We start from the raw sequence: 12344 nt of genomic DNA, 5'->3' as shown, positions 1-12344 counted from the left end.
CACCACCACCACCACCACCACCACCATCATCATGAACACCATCATCACTGTCCTCCCACCATCAGTTCATATATGATCTACTTTGTGAAGCCTTCCTGGACTCCACACATCCCTGTATCACGGTACACACCCAGAACTCATCACATTACACTGTCTGTTCATTTTCATGTCGGCTCTCTACAAGGTTGAGCCACTTGATGGCAGTAACCTTGCCTTATTAATCATTAGATCTCTGGTGTCTAGCATCTAACATTGGACCTGTGCTTTGAAAACATACAGGGATAAAATCAACTTTTGCTGAGGCATAAAGTTGGCATTCACCATGTATATCAAAAAGTAACATGAAAATGATAGACCCAAGTCTGGGAGACTGAATGTAAGTATAATGATAGTAAATATGGAGATTCGGTAGGATTATATTGTTTATAAGCTCTACAAGCAATCTAGTAAGTTGGGACTGTTTTAAACATCAATATACAGGGGTGTCTGGGTGGCTCAGTCAGTTAAGCATCTGCCTTCAGCTCAGTTCATGATCTCAGGGTCCTGGGATCAAGCCCTGCATTGGGCTCCCTGCTCAGTGGGGAGTCTGCTTCTCCCTCTCCCTCTTCTCCTCCCCCAACTTGTGCTTTCACTCACTCTCTCTCTCAAATAAAGAAATAAAATCTTGAAAAAATCAATATACAAAGTAAATTTATGTTCATTTATAGCACTAGGAGTATTATTTTACTATGTGAAGCATTTGCAAATATGTTAGCTGTGTTTTTGTTTTGTTGACATATTGTTGGATATGTCTTCATTTTTTTTGAGATGGCTTTTTGATCAAGTACACAATCCCTGATCAAAATATTGTCTGTCTGAGAGACTGCAAGTGCTTTAAACTTATTTTGTTTTATTATAAGGTTTTAAAGCACTAATTTTTTTGAGAAGAACGGGGTTTGCCTGATTTCCATTATGTTCAGAGTTATCATTCAGCAGTGGTCAGCTCTGCAAAACTTAGGGATAAGGAGATAAATATGAGAGATGCCATTCTGGATCTCTGTCTCCCGTGACCCTCCCTCCCCACTCACAACAACCTCTTCATTGCCTTCTGAGCCCTGAGAAGCTAAAAGCTGCTACTGGAAGTTGGAGGCAAGGGTTGGGGTGGGGGGGGCACAGTCTCTCAGCTACTGTCTCAGTAATTGCTATTGCTTTTGTGGGAATTACAAAGGTCCTAAAATTTGGAAATATCGATGTGGTTAGAAGGTTCGACACTCTTTTTCCTGCATTCATTACAGAAACCCAGACTTCTGGGATGCCTGGGCTCCAGTTTGCTTGGATGGTTAAACAGAGGGCCTCTTGGGCTTTGGAGGCCCAAGGACAAGTGACTTGGGAGGCCAGAGCTAGTAGAAAGAACATGGGCGTTGGGGCTGAGTAGACCTGCAGACTTCACCTCAGTTCTGCCGCTACTAGTGTATTCATTTTTCTAACCCCTCATTCCTGGTTTTGTATCTGGATAATTATAATAGCTACTTGAAGAAATAGAATAATATCCATTAAGCATTTAGCATAGTTCCTGGCCCACTGTCCAATTTCAATATAAAAGGAAGAGGCTGGGTAGGGGGAGAAAGAACAATGGATGGGGAATCTATAGATTAAAAGAGACTTAGAGGACACACTAACCAACTGCACCATATGGAGCTTATTTGGGTCCTCAGTTGAACTACTGCAAACCATATTGGAAAGTGTACATGCCGAGTGGATGCTTCATGATATTAAGGAATTATTTTTTAGATGTAATAATGATATTGCTGTGTTAAAAAAATGAGTTCCTAGCTTTTAGAAATAGATACTGAAATATTTATGAATAATATAAAAAAGTCGCTTGTAAACATTTCTTTGATAAAAAAAGGTGTAAGGTATACACTGCTTTTTTAAAAATTCAAGCCTGTATATATAGATACATATAAAATTTGACAAGCAAATAAAATATTACCATACACGTGAACTGGGATAAATTAAATGACAGGCAAGGGGCAGGCGCATCTCCCTGTTTCTATTCTTGTTGGCTTTACTAACTGGGTGGCCAGCAGAGTAACACTGGGCCAGGACGTTTCACTACAGGAATTTTCAATGTTTTCTGTACATCTTCAGTGCTTCTGTTCTGACATCATAAAATAAATGCAATCAACTCTTAGATATTGTAAGTAATGCACATTTAAAATAAAATTACTATTATTCTTCTTTTATTCCTCTAGATTCATTTAAAACCATGCTGAGATTGCAAAGTGTGCTGTCAACAAACACATTCTCAAAACTGCTCGTCTGGGCACATGGAAAGATGCTCAACATCACTCATAACCAGGGAAATGCAAATCAAAACTACAGTGAGACATCACCTCACACCTGTTGGAATGGCTAAAATAAAAAACACAAGAAACAACAAGTGTTGGCGAGGATGTGGAGAGAAAGGAACCCTTGTGCACTGTGGGTGGGAATGCAAATGGTGCGGCCACTGTGGAAAACACTCTGGAGATTCCTCAAAAAGTTTAAAATAGAGCTACCCTACAATCCAGTAGTCATACTACTCGGTATTTACCCCAAAATACAAAAACACTAAGGGATACATGCACCCCTATGTTTATAGCAGCATTATTTACAATAGCCAAAGTATAGAAGCAGCCCAAGTGTCCACTGATAGATGAATGGACAAAGGAGATGCCACACACACACACACACACACACACACGCACGCACGGATATTATTTAGCCGTAAAAAAGAATGAAATCTTGTCATTTGCAAGATGGATGGAGCTAGAGAATATTTATTACGCTAAGTGAAGTAAGTCAGTCAGAGAAAGCCAAATACCATATGATTTCACTCATATGTGCAATTTAAGAAACAGAAATGAGCAAAGGAAAAAAGAGAGAAACAGACCCTTACCTACAGAGAACAGACTGATGGTCACCAGAGGGGATGTCGGTGGGGGAAGGGGTGAAGCAGGGGATGGGGATGAAGGAGGGCACTTGTGATGAGCACGGGGTAACATATGCAAGTGTAGAATCACTGTATTATACACCTGAAGCTAATAAAACACTGTATGTTAACTATACTGAAATTAAAAAAAGTCGACTTGTCTGTGAAATCATGATCTTACTGATACTGCATAACCAGAGAAGAAAAAATTTGCATTTTGAGTTTGATAGAGGTCTGAATAGTCTCGAATACAAGATTTGGGCTTTATGTGTGAAATGAGACTTATTACTCTCATTGACCAACTATAAGAGCACGTTATATACTTGGGGGGGAATGTCCAGCAGGAGAGGAGAGGGAAAACATGTGAACTCAACTCGCGATGCTGTCTCTCTCAAATATCGTGGATAACGGACATTGGAGCGACCCCTGCCCAGCCTCCTGTCCTCACCGATGACCTCACCTCATACTTCAGTGAGAAAAGGGAGGTTAATGTACTCTCTTCTTTCCATGTCCTGCATTGGTGCTTACAAACTTACCCTCTTCAGCATCTGCTTCACCCCCTTTGCTCCAGCTTCCAAACAAGGTGGTCCCTTTCCATCAATCTTGTTCTACCTTTGTTGTCCACCCGCATTAAAAAGTGTTTTTTAAATTGTGGCAAAATACACATAACATAAAATTTGCCATCTTTAACATTTTAAGCGGTACAGCTCAGTAGTGTTAAGTACATTCACATTATTGCACAATCCGTCTCCAGAACCCTTTTCATCTTGCTAAACTGAAACTCTATTCTCATTAAAGGATAACTCCCCATTTCCTGAAAGAACAGCCAAACTTAACTTTCCTGATCTCTTACCTCTTCTTCACCCACTACAGCCAAGATTCCCTCGTCTACTCTCCCGTTCTCTGCATCTGCTGGCAGACTGTTTGTCCATAACATTTCACTCTGCTCCCCGCTGATAATGCCCTCCGGGCTTCACTCCTGTGGGCTGAGTGTTCCTGCCGGTTTCCATGCTAAATGTTGCTATATGTTCCATTGCTAAACACTGCGTACATGTTACTATTTTCTGGGTTCTGTCTGCCCTTGGCTTTGATCTCATTCTACAGGAATCTCCATCTCCCACAACCTCAGTCACCCACCCCCATGACTTCAAGTTGAAGTTTCCCATGCCTGTATAAATCTCCAACCCAGGCCTCTTGCCTAAGCTTTAGGCTTAGCAAGATTTATTTAATGACTACACTGTGCTGGACACTCTGATGGACTTAAGGTTTCAGAGATGGTCAAGAGAGACCCAGACAAGCCAGGTCGCTGCAAAAGAAAGTCTGCGTCTTATAATGGTATGGTACTTTTTATTTCTAATCATATTCTAAAGCCATTTGTTCTTCTCTTGGTTTCTGGGATTCCACAGTATCTTTTTAAATCCATATTCATAACTGCTCAGCATCCCGAGCTGGTTCTTGGGCACCCTCCTCTCCCCCAGGGACACGGTCTCCCTTCCACCCGGTCTTGGGACTGTAGCCACACTGTATGGGGGTGACTCTAGCTACAGCTCTGACTTCTCCTTGGAGCTCCAGACATGAACACCCTTTGGCCAACTTGTCACCTCCACTTGGATGCAATAGTTACCTCAGATTTCACATGGTCCAATGGAAACTCCCATTTTCTCCTCTCAGATCTGCTTTTTCAGTAAACACTGTCACCATCCACCCACTGCACATGCTACACATTCAGTGGTGTTCTTTGATTCCACTTTGTCTCTCGTTCCCCATATTTAACCCACCTCCTGCCCTTCTTACCTCCCCACACAAACGTACCCCAATTCCATCTGCTTCTTTTCATCTCCACTGGCAATACCCTAGTCCACCCGAATGTCTCCCACAAGGACTACTATAATCGCTTTCTGACTGTTCTTGGCTTTATTCCTGTCCACCTTCCACAAAGCAGCCAGGGATCACCTAAAAATGTACACCTGGACATATCACTTGCCTCCCTAAAACCAGGCAGTGACTTACATAGGTGGCTTCCTATGGCCTTTAAAATAAAATTCAGGGGTGCCTGGGTGGCTCAGTTGTTAAGCGTCTGCCTTCGGCTCAGGTCATGGCCCGGGGGTCCTGGGATCGAGCCCCTCATCAGGCTCCCTGCTCAGCAGGAAGCCTGCTTCTCTCTCTCCCACTCCCCCCTGCTTATGTTCCCTTTCTCGCTGTGTCTCTCTCTGTCAAATAAATAAATAAAATATTTAAAATAAAATTCAAACACATTGTCCCATGTCTGGGTCACACGGCCTTCGAATTCTATTTGGGTTGACCTCGTCAACCTCATCTCCTAGCTCATCTCCTTGCTGCTATTCTCTAGGCACAGCGGCCTACTTTCCATTTCTTGAGCTGGCTAAGCTTTTCTGTCTTAAGGATTTTGTAACCCCTGTATCCTTTGCCTGGAAGGTCCTTCCTCCAATTACAGAGTCACCGTTTCCCTTGTCATTCAGATTGTGCTCGGAGAGGTCTTTCATAGCCATGCAATTTAAAATAGCCATTGGATGCTCTCTCTCACATCAGCCTGTTTTCATATTTGCACAGCGCTTGACAATATCTTCCATTTTTCTTGTTTATCTGTTCACTTCTCTGGTTATTGTCTATATGTCTCTGCTAGAATGCTCTGTGAGAGCAGACACCTTGTCTCTTTGGTTCATTGCTGTATTCTTAGAGCTTAGGACAGTATCTGGCAATTAAAAGATGCTTTAGAAATGTTTGAATAAATGAATAAAATGTCTCTAGGGCCCAAATTTTCTAATTCAATCTCTGAACAACTGCCAGAGTGAACTCTCTAAAATATTTATCTCACCAAGCTACTCCTTCCTTAAAACACTCCAGAGGCTGTACATTACCAAGAGAATACAATCCAAATTGCTTAGCACAGCCCAAAGACCCTCCATGATCCAGTCTCTGTGTGTCTCTCCTATTTCATTTTTCACTGGATCCTCCTAGCGACCTACAAGATGCCTAATGACTAGCATGTCCAAGATGCCATGCTGTTTCATGCCCATGGGTCTTTGATCCATGTCTTCATCGTGTTTGGACCACCCTTTCTCCCCCTTACTCTTCCCACTCCAATCCCCTTATTTACTCAGTTTTTAAGATGCAGCTTAAATCAGAAAGCTGTTCTGATCCCCCGTCATCCCAAACTCCAACCTTATCCCCATGAATTACACTTGCTTCCATGAGAGCTGCTATAACTCATTACCGCTCCTATTTGCTTTCATGTCTCTCTCCTCACTTGAACTATAAACTCCACGAAGGCAGGCACAATGTTATATATATATCATATCATATGGTGTTATCTATCATCTTATTCCCAGATGTGACTGGTGGCTGGCCTTCACACAAATGTTGGCTGAATGACTCACTGAATAGTATAGATCAATGCATTTTGTCATAAAAATGCAAGGAACTTGAGCATGCCTGACATCATCTGCATTGGGGTTGACAGATGCTGTTCATTATACTGTGTTTACTGTGGCTTGGGACCCACTGAATAACTCCGATTAATGTAGATTAATGTTTCCAAAAGCTTAAGAAAAATGTGCCCTGGGAGAACATAGTCAATTTATCACCTAAAACCAATTCTTCGATCTTCACAGGGGAAATGAATGGGCCTGACAAGAATCTGAAATACTTAAGGAAAAGTTGATTAAAGAAGACTTCATGAATGATTAACTATAAAATTTAATATCTGTGGGAGAGAGTCTTACTGACATTTAAAAATGCCAACAAAACAAGCTGCAATGAAGATTTGCTATAGCAAATCAAGCCTCATCAAGGTATTCGTTCCGAATCACAATGATACAAATATAGTATGTGCAACTCTGAAATAAATGCTCATGTTAGCTGTGATTCATTGACTGAAACTTGCAGTTGGAGTGCTTTTGCTTTTACCATGATAATTGCATGTCCTGCATGCTTCATTTCCCTGGGCTCCCAGTTTTTCAGTTCTATTGCTTTCTGGTTTCCAGTTATGTCTGCTTTCGCTGACACCTTTTCAGAAAGTCTATGGTGACCTTCGGATGAACATATCCAATGGCCCCAGCTTACTTGAGTCTTTGGAGTATGTAATTCATCAATTCAATGAATACGTATTTATCATCTGCTCTGTGTTAGCATTAGACACTACTTTGGCGAAAAAAGAAAAGCAAAACCTAAGCCAAACCAGAAACAACAACAACAAAACAACAGACTTGTTTCCTGACTTCAAATATCTCATATTTGGTTGGAAAATAGACATTAAATAAACATTTAATTACATTGTGATGTGTGCTATCAAAGAGGAGCACATGATGTTCTGAGAAACATGGAACCCAGTGTACATTGGGAATCAAGGCAGCCTCTCCGAGGAGGAGACCTTACAGGGGGAGACAGGAGAAGAAAATCCAAAGGGAGAGAGAAAAATGATGATTTAGAAGGTATGTCTGATTGGACAATGCATGAAGATCATGGGTCCTGTTTGGCAGGTCATTCCCCCCAGGCGGCAGATGAAGAGAACCGTCAGATACCACAAAGACACCGAACACTCACAGTGATAAACATGGATCAAAGAGAAAGCATCTGTGGAGCCATATTTTATGGAAGATAAGAGAGGGACTAGCTTGCGATACTGTCTTCATTTTGAGGTGGCTCCGAAAAAAAGAAGAGAGAGAGAACCAAATTATGTGAGCATACAGATAAGGAACGTAAACTTCACCATGTAGATGCTCCAGCAGAGGAAAGAGAAAGAAGTTGGCTCCCCATCAAGGCACCGATTCTGCTACATTCCACCCAGCACATCAGAGAGTATGTGGGAAGTTGGTTTTCTCTCTGACGTAGAACAGATATTCCCATCATCCTTGATGGTCTATAAACTGAGGGTGCATCCAGGCCCTCAGCAATGGGAAAGATGAAATCATTGGCTGAGAAGTGTTTTATGTGTCTAGGATGGCGAACAATAAGCATAAAAGAGAAACCAATAGTTTTCGCAGAAATGAAACTTCCTTTGTGTGGTTAGCACATGTGATTAAAACAAGAACTGCAGAGCATGCTCATCACCCTGTTTGGGCTTTTCTGGATCTGAGGCACTTTCATTCCTTATACAGAAATAGGGAAAAGGACTTTTTCTTTCTCCCTCTTTAAAGATTAAAAAATAATTTCTTAAAGAGAGTAGTTCTCAACCTTGTCTACACATCAAAATTACCTGGGGCACTCCAAAAACTCTAGGTGCCTTGGGACCACTGCAGAGGCTCCTTCTTCAGTGGGGCTGGGTTGGGTTTTTGAATCAGTAGTTTCAAAGTCTTTCCAAGTGATTCTGATGTGTTGCCAAGTTTGAGAACCACTTTAGTTAACTCACCTCTGGTCTTTTTCCTTTTATTTATTTATTTCAGAAAGAGGGAGACAGAGACAGAGACAGAGAGAGAAAGAGAGAGAGAGAACATGGGGGAGATGCAGAGGGAAAGAGAGAGAGAGAATCTCAAGCAGACTTCCCACTAAGCATGGACCCCATGAGGGGCCCATCCCAGGACCCTGAGATCATAACCTGAGCTGAAATCAAGAGTTGGCTGATCAACCAACTAAACCACCCAGGCACCCCTCTTTTTTCCTTTTAAAGTAATCCCTTTTCAGGCATCTGGGTGGCTCAGTCAGTTGGGTGTCTGCCTTCGGCTCAGGTCATGATCCCAGGGTCCTGGGATCGAGCCCCATGTTGGGCTCCCTGCTCAGGGAGCCTGTTTCCCCCTCTCCCTCTGTGCTCTCCCTGCTTGTGCTCTCTCTCTCTCTCTCTCTGTCAAAAAAATAAATAAAATCTTTAAAAAAATAAAATAATCTCTTTTCTGAAAATTAAATGAAAAATGAAAAAAATAATTCTGTGATCCTATTTCTTAAAATAAAAGGAGGTGCATCCACTAGAACATCTGTGACCTTCTTGCACTGCCCTTATCCACAAGTGTGTTGTTGGTGGTGGTTGGACTGCAGGCCCCGACAGGCAGCCTGGCTTTGGCTGAAGGACTCAGCGGGGTATCCCAGATATTCTCACTTGCTACCACTTCCACATGACTCCACGTGTCTACAACACAGTCCCGGATCTAAGTCTTCTCTCCGTTTGACAGACCACATGTTCTGACGAGGCTTTCTGAAAATATGACCCCTGGAACCATCTTCGCCTCCCCCACCGGCCATGACGGCTCTGTTTCCTCTAGCAGATGCCAATAAAGACACACAACACTTCCTCTGAAACCCTTGGCGCCAGAAGTGTTTTGGAATTCAGAACATCTCAGACTTTGGAAAGGCATGTTCTACATTCCATATTTTAGGGGCCCTTCCTTGGTGAGGTTGGAGGAACACCCTGTAACCAAGCATTCTCATGTTTGCACAGGAAATACCTGACACCTCCCAGGAGGAGGTGGGCTGAAGAAAGACCATGAGGAGCCTCGCATCTGTGCAGGTCAGGCTTTGCCACTAAATGACACTGCTAGAAACTTTATGAATAAAACCTTTTTGAGTCCTGAGCTCTTTGGATTGGAGGCTGCAGATAAAGGAATGGAAGACTGGGGGGGGGTGGGTGGGTAGCAGCATTATTTAAAACTTGGGCACAACTGATCTTGCCCTGACTTGACTATTTTTCTCATTGCTCGTAGCAGAGACATACTCACATGAAGGTACATGGATTTCCACTGTCAGTTGCATTCTGAGTGTTAACACTTTCCATTTGGTCAGAAATGGAAACCCCAGAGAACCCTAGATTTTTGGGGGTAGGTGGGGAGTAAAGCAAAAATAGATGAAACAAGAAGACAGTTAGCTGTTACCATTGAACCCTGGTGACTCAAGCTCAGAACCTAACTAGCTGACTGAAACCTCAGGAGCCACATTTTGCCTGTGGTCATCCTAGTAACTGTCCCTTCTTCGCCACCAGGTACCCTTCCACTCGGGTGGTAAGTCAGATCATTTTCATAGTTGTACTGACCAAATTTCTGCTGTATTGGCCTTCTTCCTGTCTGTCAGGACACGAGGCCAGGGGTTCCTGGGGGAAGGCTGAGCACGTTGTAGAGACTGAACTGTTACACGTCGTGTGTGTGGTCTCTGTTCTCACAAGGAGGCGAGGCCCGAGAGAACTTTGAGTTATGTGCTTTTATTTCCTATTATATATTGGCTATTCTTTGAGAGATTTTTTCCCGTGTATTCCTCAGAACATGTGGTAGCGTTGGTGGGTGGTTAAAAAAAAATCCTATTGTTTTCTTAATAGTTGACAGAATTCCTTTTGGGAATAAATGGTCTTCAAATAAAGAAAGCTCCTTGGAGCACTGGAGTATGGAAAAAATAGGTCTACAGTAGGATTGAGAAGTCTGGGCAGAACAAATGGAGGGTAGAATTACTTTGTGTTCAAAAAATAGTTGGTGGTGGTGGGAGGGAGGGAACAGAAAGGAGAGAGATCATCTGAGCAACACGGGAAATCAGCCAAAAGACTTCATAGAACAGGGTGACTATTACTCAATCCTAATTGCTTCCCAGTCAGCAAGTCAACCCTATCTATTTCTTAATTTCTCTGAACTTTCTGCAAAACCTGCTACGCAAAGTCTTTGTGTGAAAATTTGTTGTTTGTGTGTAATACTAAGGAAGGTACCTCAAGAACCCAGGTGGCAAAAAAGAAAAAGTTGCAAAAGATGCCAAGTGGAGAAGAAAAAGTCAGTGGAATCAAGAGGTGGTCGTGAGAACACAGGCCCCCCAGGGATACACGGAAATCTTGGAGAGGGCACCCTGCTCTCAACACGAAGTCTGTTGGAGACCACAAGCAGTCTTGCCTAGATTTTAAGAGACAGGATGACTTTGGGATGTCATCTAGATTAAGTAGTAAATGCTGGACAAAAGTTACAGAGGACATTAAACAATGATGCATGCTAGACTGACTTCACAGAACACTACAGTCACGTGCATGATGGAGAGAGTCCTAGAAAGGGAATTTGAAGTTCTGAGTTTGAATTCTCTCTCTCTGTTTTTGTTTTTTTTTTTTTTTCAACTTCCAGTAGCTTTCCCCCCCCTAGAATCTAGATACAATGAACCCTAGCAGGATAGTCTCCAATACGATTTAACTTTCCCACTTTGGGATCTTTTTTGAAAATTTATTTATTTTTAATTTTTTCCCACTTTAGGTTCTTTAGACTACTTCAGTATTTGTAGATGTGAGAATTTATGTTCCAATAAGTGGGAAGCTAAAATTTGAGATTATACCAACCTATGTACTCCATGTTGTTGTAGCTACATACAATTTCATATGGAACACGTGGACTTTAGTACTGTAGAATTTGGCCTTCTTATAACAAGCTTATCTGTAAACAAAGATAATCTTTGCTTCTCTGTCCTAACCTATAAAGTGTTGCCACCACAGACCTTTTCACCATGTCCTTAAAAAACAGATGATTCTTCCTTTCAGACAATGGGGAAAAAAAAACAATTTCCACCCCCCAAAAAAATGTTAATCCAGAATTATCAAATTTTGAAGTTTCAGAAGATGGAACAACAGAAATAGATTATGGACAAATCTTATTTAAGGCTTCTTCCTAAGTAGTACTATAGGGATTTATAGTGTTGACCAAAAGAAGATACAGTTTTCTCATTAAACTTTGCTTCCATGGGACTCAAAATTCTGTGACAGATTTTTGATGAAGTTGTTTCCATTAAAAAGTACTGATTTTAAAAACTAATAAGTTAAAACTGCCACACACACACACACACACCCCAAATGGTCCATAAAACATTTTCCTTACCTTCTGATGGCTTTACAAGGCACTATCATGAACCATTCTTTTATTATTAAACTTAAATGGTCAGTTCTGGGATGTTCTTCCATGACTGATTACCACTGAGGTGGTGGTATCAGGGATAATACCCATTTAGTCTTCTGAACTTCAGACTTGGTGACCTTGCCAGCTCCAGCTGCCTTCTTGTCCACTGCTTTGATGACACCCACAGCAACCATCTGTGTTATGTCACGAATAGCAAAATGACGCAGAGGATAGTCAGAGAAGCTCTCAACATGCATGGGCTTGCCAGGAACCATATCAACAATGGCAGCAACACCAGATTTCAAGAACTTGGGGCCATCTTCCAGCTTCTTCCCAGAATGACAATTAATCTTCTCTTTCAGCTCAACAAACCTGCAAGCAACAGGAGAGATCATGGGACAATCCAGCAAGGTGCATAGCCAGCACTGATTTGGCCTGGACGGTTGGAGATGATCACCTGAGCTGTGAAGCCAGCTCCTTCCAATGGTGGGTCTTTTTGCTTTCACCAGCTGCAGTGCCATGACAAATCTTGGACAGACATGTTCTTTTTTTTTTTTTTTTTTGGACAGACATGTTCTTGACATTAAGGCCCACATTGT

At 42.1% G+C, this 12344-nt stretch overlaps 1 pseudogene; it reads right to left on the bottom strand.

Annotated features, from left to right (window-relative positions):
• Positions 1-12140, bottom strand: part of LOC116646811 — a 23486-nt pseudogene extending 11346 nt beyond the window's left edge.
• Between the last annotated feature and the right edge of the window lie 204 nt (positions 12141-12344).

The sequence above is a fragment of the Phoca vitulina genome, unplaced genomic scaffold (genome assembly GCF_004348235.1).
Source record: "Phoca vitulina isolate PV1807 unplaced genomic scaffold, GSC_HSeal_1.0 scaffold38, whole genome shotgun sequence".
NCBI classification, from domain to species: Eukaryota; Metazoa; Chordata; class Mammalia; order Carnivora; family Phocidae; genus Phoca; species Phoca vitulina.
Note: the sequence above shows the minus strand (reverse complement) of the source record. Positions and strands in the feature narration are given on the sequence as shown.